An 8,859-nucleotide genomic window follows, 5' to 3' on the forward strand; every position below is an offset into this window, starting at 1 on the left:
GTCCCAAAAATATAATCTGAAGCTGCAGCCAAAAGCTAAATGATAGACCAGAGCAATCAAGAAGTGACGGAGGAATACACTGCCTTTAGGCAGCGGAGCTGATGGAGAATCATAGGCGAGCGCCACATTTGGGGCAGGCATTTCAGGATTCCAGCAAAGACTCTTTTGTTCTCTCGAGCTTCTCAAAAATATTGTCAGCTTTACGGGGCGCTGCCCAGTCCTTCCTGTTCATACAAACCTTGCAGACCGATGGAGATGGCTGCTTATTGGTGCATAACCTGACTGAAGCAGAGGATCCAGTTGCAACTATTCTAGGGAAAGGACAACAATAGTGCCATCAACATTAGCACCAGCTCCTAAGGCAAGCAGTGTGACAAAAGAATAATAATAATAATAATAATAATAATAATAATAATAATAAAAAATTTATTATTTATACCCCGCCCATCTCCCCAGCCACTCTGGGTGGCTTCCAACCAAATATTAAAAACACAATACAGCATCAAACATTAAAAACTTCCCTAATTGCTATAATGGGAATCATATAAGGAAGCACAACACTGTTTTTTGCTGGCATTCATAGCCATCTTTTAGTGTGCGATTGGCACATATTTCCCCTACACTGATATTTATCTATTGAATTTTTATTCATTTATTGCCTTTCTAGCCTGTCTTTTCCTCTGAGGAGCTCAAGGCTCATTTAATCCTAACAACAACCCTGTGAAGTAGGTTAGGCTGAAAGGCAGTGACTGGCTCAAGATGACTCAGCAAGCTTCGTGGCTGAGTGGGGATTCGAACCCTCATCTCCCAGGTCCTAGTTTGACACTCTAACCACCACATCACAATGGCCCTCACCAGTCAGAGCTCTGTATGAAAGAACAGAAGCTTGGTCAGAAGAACGACAAAGTGCATACAGAGACTTTTAATCCATGTGGCAGAATTAATACTCACGGCTGCACTTCCCAAATCAGTGTGTCTGGTTTTTTCCACAGTGAAACTACACATCACCCACACAACCGCCCCCCCCCCCCCGCAAGCCTGCTTCTGAAAACAGCAGCCCAGCATTCCCTTTCCCCCAGCATGGAACTCAACTTTCCTTGCATCCTGCTGTTATTATGCTAATTCTACGTCCCTGCTCAGCTACGATGTGCTCAGGATAACGGTTCAGGATGACAACATATAGCAGAGGTGAAAAAATGAACACAGGGGTACCATTTTTGGCAGCAGCCGCTTAGGGTATTGTATCCTCCCACCTACAGAACAGGGGGATCGTCTTGTGTGGAGTGGCCTTAAGTGTATACAGAAGGAGCGTCTGCATTGTTAAGAGACAGAGGGATCCATCTGACCTCGTAAACCTATTCAGGGCATGTTCCCATATTGCAAAGAGGGTGGCAAAAATCCAACGTAGCTTAAGTCCATTGATTAAAAGGGGCTTAAGCACAGTAATTCTGTGTTGGGTTGTGGCCAGTTGGGTGGTGAGTGACCTCATATTGGTGTGAACAAGAGTTCCTACCGTTATTTGTTTTTTCCTGTATTGTTGTATTAAAATGCAAAATCAAAGCACGGAACAAAATAATCATGGAAAGCATATATGATATCTCGAAGCAGAAGGGGGCCAAAAACACCAGTAATACAATCCAGATTATTATTATTATTGCTATACAGTGGTACCTCGGGTTAGGTACTTAATTCGTTCCGGAGGTCTGTACTTAACCTGAAACTGTTCTTAACCTGAAGCACCACTTTAGCTAATGGGGCCTCCCGCTGCCGCTGCACGATTTCTGTTCTCATCCTGAAGCAAAGTTCTTAACCTGAAGCACTATTTCTGGGTTAGTGGAGTTTGTAACCTGAAGCGTATGTAACCTGAAGCGTATGTAACCCGAGGTACCACTGCAATAGGAATTATAACAAGTCTATGAAAATAAAAACGCCATTAACGTGGATATCCCCTTTTTTCCAGGGAGATAAGCTGCATTTCCAGAAAAACTTAGTTTGTGAAACACGGCATTTTATAGTATTAACCACAGCCATTTATAAACTGGGGATGGGCGGTGAGGGGATTGGTTGTCATCTGCATTATTAACATTCTTACATTTATATTTTGATAAAATGCAACCTAGCCATGAGTAGAAACTCTCCAACCTTTTGGCTGATAACCTAAGAAGCGTCTCACTGTATCCGGCCAAAGGCCCATCTAATCCAGTATCCTGTTCCCACAGTAGCCTGTGGTAAATCCACACAAGCTGGACCTGGGGGCAACAGTACGGTCCCCACTTGGTATTCCCAGTAACTGGTTTTCAGGGATACCCTCTTTCTTGCCTTCCCTCATGCTAGCAGAATTTAAGGAGTTAGCAACCATCTTGTCTGCATATTTATAATTTCAGAAATCTCAAGCAGTACAATGCCTGTGAGTTTTAGTGATTCCCCCCTGCTCCCCCTGCTCCCTGCTCCTATTTAAACTTGCCCTTTTTCCATAAGATTTCGCTAAAGCTTCTTTGTGATACAGTAAGTTAAAAGAAACTAAGGCCTGGAAACGATGTCAAAGGCCTGGAAACGATGCCTTATGAGGAACGGCTAAGGGAGCTGGGCATGTTTAGCCTGGAGAAGAGGAGGTTAAGGGGTGATATGATAGCCATGTTCAAATATATAAAAGGATGTCACATAGAGGAGGGAGAAAGGTTGTTTTCTGCTGCTCCAGGGAAGCGGACACAGAACAATGGATCCAAACTACAAGAAAGAAGATTCCACCTAAACATTAGGAAGAACTTCCTGACAGTAAGAGCTGTTCGACAGTGGAATTTGCTGCCAAGGAGGGTGGTGGAGTCTCCTTCTTTGGAGGTCTTTAAGCAGAGGCTTGACAACCATATGTCAGGAGTGCTCTGATGGTGTTTCCTGCTTGGCAGGGGGTTGGACTCGATGGCCCTTGTGGTCTCTTCCAACTCTATGATTCTATGATTCTATGAATGTCACCAATGACATCTCTCCAATCAAACATATCAGCCTTGTCTCCCATAGCTTCAACAACCATTCCTCTATACTAAACAATAATAAATCTTTCCATCTCTGTCCGAACAAGTGTCTCTCTGCTGTGATCATACATCGAGACACTTGCCTTCTTGAAGGAATTTACCTTGAATCTGTTTTCCAACATCAAGGCAACAGCAAAGGAAGTGGGCAGGAGAGGTAATGTAGGGGGTCAACACTTGCTTCAACATTATCAATCTGCATAGGTTAGTCAACTACAGCAAAAACTTCAATAATTATAGCTTACATGGTCATACAGTGGTACCTCAGGTTACAAACGCTTCAGGTTACATACACTTCAGGTTACAGTCTCCGCTAACCCAGAATTAGTACCTCAGGTTAAGAACTTTGCTTCAGGATGAGAACAGAAATTGTGCTCTGGCGGCATGGCAGCAGCAGGAGGCCCCATTAGCTAAAGTGGTGCTTCAGGTTAAGAACAGTTACAGGTTAAGAACGGACCTCCAGAACGAATTAAGTACTTAACCCGAGGTACCACTGTAAATGGAAAGTTTTGACTCTCTGGAATTCCCGATTCAATTACAATTTTTTTTTCTTGTGAGATTAAAGGCAAAACCAGGGAGGGGGGAGAATTCCCTCAAGGGAGTCGTAAATGGGACTGAATCATATGTAGTTCAGCTGTCAGGCAGCTTCAGCATGACCTCTGTGGCCAACAGATAGCTCTGAGATGTCTACAGATTAAGCAGCAAAGCCTAAGTAGTTGGAATGCATGATCTTAGTCAATGGGGTATCAATTCATGATACATATTCAAAAGGATGGGATTGGTGACTCACTAGGTTCCAGTAGCAAATTTCCGTCTGTGTTGTTCTTTTTGTGTGTGACGCTGTTACTGTATAACAATGGTGATGGTTCACAAACCCTATTTATGATATTTCATAAATCAAAAGCCGGAGGCATCATTGTCCTTGAACAACTCATTCATAATGCTACCAGGCATATCCCTTAAGAATTTCCATGGCAAAGAACTTTCAAAGAAAAAGTCCTTTTAGGACTCTTGTTTGTCAACGCCCCCTCCCCTCTCATTTTAACAAATACTTCATTTTAAACAGTGAGAAAATGTTAACTCTGAAAATGAAGGAGCATTTTAGATAAGGTTGGTCCATCAATTACTGAAGGTGAGTGGAGAACTGTTGTTTTATTTAGGGGGGCCATGTCTGACACACCCATCTGAAAGAGAAGGCATACAAATGAATTGGATTGTTGGTATTTGGCCCTGAAACAAAAGAAGAAAAAAGATATTGGAAACCAGAAATGTAGACTGGAGCAGCATCCTAGTTTCTCATAGTCATGTTCTCATTTTCAAACATTTGGGATTCAGATAAAAAGGGACATTCGGATAATGTTTGTCTATGGTTTACAATGAGTACCTAATGGCCACATAGCTGGGGTGTGTGTGTCATGTTCAGCTTGGCCTAGGGTGTGTGAGAGCAGTCTTCAACCAACTCTTTTTTGAAAAGAGTAAGCATGAGTGTATCTAAGGCCAGCTCCAAACTACAAGAAAGAAGATTCCACCTAAACATTAGGAAGAACTTCCTGACAGTAAGAGCTGTTCGACAGTGGAATTTGCTGCCAAGGAGTGTGGTGGAGTCTCCTTCTTTGGAGGTCTTTAAGCAGAGGCTTGACAACCATATGTCAGGAGTGCTCTGATGGTGTTTCCTGCTTGGCAGGGGGTTGGACTCGATGGCCCTTGTGGTCTATTCCAACTCTATGATTCTATGTTTCAACATAGGGAACTTGTGTAGTCCCAGTGCCTGGTTTGGGCTTCAACGTACAACCAGAAATGTGGGAATCAAACCTCAGGGCAAAGAAGACATGAGGTGGTGGTGTGTTGCTTGCATGTTGCCACGTGTGGCCTGTAGCATCCTTGTGCAGCTCACCATTGATGAGTGAGACATTGGGATAGGATGTGCACAGGTGTTGTGTGGCTTAGGTGTGCAAAAACAAAACAACCTCTCCATCCTGGAGTGCAATAACTTGGCTCGCCCTTTTGCTAGCCCCTAACTGCTGCATTTTCTGAGAATAGTTGGGAGTCAAATACCCAAGAAGATTATAAGTGGACACTGACGGGGCAATTTTATACACGCCTACTCAGAAGTAAAGCCCACTGAGTTCAATGGAACTCACTCCCACCCGGTATGCATTAGTTTGCCTCTATTGTGCCTAAGCTTGTGCCTCTCTTTTTAAACACTGCCATCATCCTTATGCCTTTTAACAGTAGCTATAGATATCTAGAAATTTAGCAGTCCTTGATATGGCACAGATGGACAACCTGTGGACCTCCAGATGTTGCTGAACTACAGCTTCAATCATCCTTGACCACTGGCCATGCTGATGGGAGATGAATTCCCCAAAAGTTATGGGGGGAGGCCACAAATTCTCCATCCTTGCTGTTATGGACATAAGAGATTTTTTGAAAAAGCTTTACCAGCAACTTTTCTGCACATTGGTCTGCTGTTAAAGGCACAGGAGCTGATCCAGTTTAAAAGGTGGCAACCGGCTTAGATGCTTCTGTACAATTCCCATTGCTGCATTTCAGTCACTTGCTTCAACAAGGCTGAATGTTTTCTGCGGTGGACTAGTTATGCCTTCCAGCCTCGAGGCATTGAAATGGTGCAGCTGCTGAGACTTGTCCTGTTAAGACAAAAACATCTGGAAAAGTTTAAAGAGTGGAACCAGCTCACTTTCTGCTTGCAACGTGGCAGCTGCTTAAATGCTCTGCGTTCTGGCCTGAAGCGAAACCTTCCCTTAAAGAGCACCAAATGACAGAGCCAGCGAGATAATTATAACTGCAACTTCTTTACATACGTGGCAGCTGAATGCAGAACATTGACAAAAGCAAAAAGGAGCAATTGCATCAGAAAAAGGGAGGCAGAATTTAACCAGGAATCCTCATCCTTTGCGAGTTCCAGCACATCGATGTCTTTGCAATTACGATTAGCCAATGCAGAAAAGATGCTGCACTGAAGCAGTACCAAAGCCTAGACCCCCCTCTAGCCCCTCCACTTTCCTTGCACAAAGCTAAGCTTGGCTTTCATTTCCTTGGGAGGAGCTGCTTTGCTAGCAAAAGTGAGGGGATGCTTGTGGGATTGGCTAACGTCTTGGCTCTTAATAGAGGGGGGAACAAGGAGTTCTTAATAATAATCTGAGTGTCCTTCGCTTATCAAACAGATTGCTATCCCCTTGTATTTCACTTACAAATGTAAGTATGTGTACTAGATGGGAGTAGCTGTTTTCTGTGATAGCAACAACTGGGGCTTTTTGTTTTCACAAATGTGCCTAGCTTGTACAAGTGTGCAGAACTGCAACAGGACTCATGCAGTGATTTCACTGCAGTCAAGCACATGCCTACTCAGAAGCAAGGTCCACTGAATTCAATGGGACTTTATGTATTGGATAGAAGTCTTAAATCCTCAAATGATGTGCAGTAGAGAATTGAGCCCTGCCTCCATGTTGCCTGGGAAGCCTTTACACTTAACACAGGATCACTAGGGATCTGGTTGCTGCTCAACTGTGGAGAAAATAAATTCCACATGTGCTCAGAATCTATTATATAATGTCACTTGTTCTGATCTAACCCCGTCATCAGAAATGGGCTCCATTACTATACTCTGATGAACTATGGGTGGAGGAGCCACAGTTGTGCATGTTGTTAAATTTTCATGTTTTGTCTCATTACTTCCCACATACAAAAACAGCCGGAATTCTAAAATTTGGTACATGCTAGCAAGGTAGGGAGATCGAACCAAAAGATGCTAGTCCTATTAGGTAGAAATGCAGCCCATAGTGGCCACCAGTACACATAATAGAGTACTACAGCTATTAAATACCGGTAAGTACCATTGGAGAATATGCCACATAGTAGGCTGAAGAGGGACCTAGAGACATTTGCTGTTATGTCCTTAATGCATTCTTATGCTTTGTGTGTGAACAGTGCAGACACATGAATTATGGGCCCAGTGCATCTCATTCTAGATACAGACAGAAACAAGTTAACACATGTAACTGGGGAAGTTTCCATAAATCTGACAGAAATTTATGGTACTGGAGGGAGGAATCCAGAAACGCATGACTTAACTGTGAATCATGTTCCCTCAAGAGAAACCCTCAGACACAACTTGCTCCCTGAGACAGTTCACTTAATGTTTTTCTCCATGATACACAAAAGGAAAATGTGAACTGACATTAACTTCTGGTCTTGGAGGTTCTGGGGGCAGAGCTCTGAAACTATACTCTGCTACCCTAAGACCCAAAAGTAAACAAATGGAAGAGAAGAAAAGGTTTGTGACGAGCACAATGGTGCAATGGTTACCTTAAAGCAACAACAGAACATCTAGAAATGAATATATTGCCACAGACAAATAAAGATAAAAAGGCTTCATTCAATGCTAGTCATACTCAGAGTAGACCCATCAATGTTCATGAACATGACTTCCTTAAATCTATTACCTCCAATGGATTTACACTGAGTAAAGATACAACTCAAAGAGAGGATGTCCTAACCTCTTTCCCAACCAGTCTGGCGTTGAAGCAGGGATGGTGAACTTGTGGCCTTCCAAATGTTCCTGGACTGCCATTCCAATAACCCCCAACCATTGGCTATGCCATCTGGGCCTGATGGGAGTCGGATGGGAGGGCCACAGGGTCACCAACACTTGCCTTAAACGAACTAGAGAGCTCCCTCGGGATCAATGGTATATTTAGAGGTTGTGAGAGTGAAGTAACCACATCAACTGTCCTGAGACCTGAAAATACAGGGCTAGGAAAGAAGATTTTTCATATTTGGAAGTAAACCACCCTACATTCAGCACCACAATTATGTGAAGTTTTAAAACATGCAGATCTTCATAAAATGGGAAGCAGATGTTGCATTGTGTATGGGTGTACACATGCATAGAACTATATCCTCCTTACAGCTCACCAGACACTCCAAAGGGCTCGCAACATTATAATGATGGAAAGAGCTGTTTCCGTATTCTTGACATTCCACCATGTCATTGAATTTTATAAAGACCAGAACAAGGCAGAAGAAGCAAGAGGCTGCTATGTGGATGCACATAAGTGGTATTCACAGGATGTATGGAAGAGGGCTGGTGCTGAAGAAAGGATGAAAAAGAGGAGGAGGCTGGAGCCACTGATCGGAATAAACAAAATGGTGACTGTGGGCTCAGGCAAAGCAGAATTCTAGCACTCTGCTGATCCTCCCAGTTGACAGTGACTCCCATAAACATTCTGGGGCCACAAACAGTTGTGATTACAGATTTGCAAAATTCACAGGGTCCTGCCTGTGAAATGTGCACTCTGTTTGTTTTGCCAGCAGCTCTTTGGGGTTGGATAGTATATTGCTACAGTTCCTATTTTACAGATGGGAAAGTGAGACTTAAACCACATCTGTACCATACATATACCACTTAAATAGCCACGTCTTCCCCCAAAGAATCCTGGGAACTGGAGTTTGTCAAGGATGCTGAGAGTTGTTCAAAAACCTCAGTTCCCTGCACAGAGCTATGATTCCCAGGATTCCCTGGAAAGAGGGTTTGGTTGTTAAAATATTTCTGAAAATTGTAGCTTTCTGAGGTGAGTAGGGGTCTCCTAACAAATCTCAGCACTCTTCACAAACTACATTTCCTGGTTGTCAGGCTTCAGGGAATTAGCTTCCTCCTCCATGGCAGTAGAGAAGCAGAACAAAGGAAAGGAGTCTTCTTACCAGTTTGAAACCTTAATCATCACAGTGAGAAAACAAAGAACACATCTCCTAGTAATGGCGGTGCTCCCAATTAAGGATCCCACCCCTTTCTGTCCCTATTAACCTACATCAC

The sequence above is a fragment of the Podarcis liolepis genome (assembly GCF_965112155.1).
Source record: "Podarcis liolepis genome assembly, chromosome: 2".
NCBI classification, from domain to species: domain Eukaryota; kingdom Metazoa; phylum Chordata; class Lepidosauria; order Squamata; family Lacertidae; genus Podarcis; species Podarcis liolepis.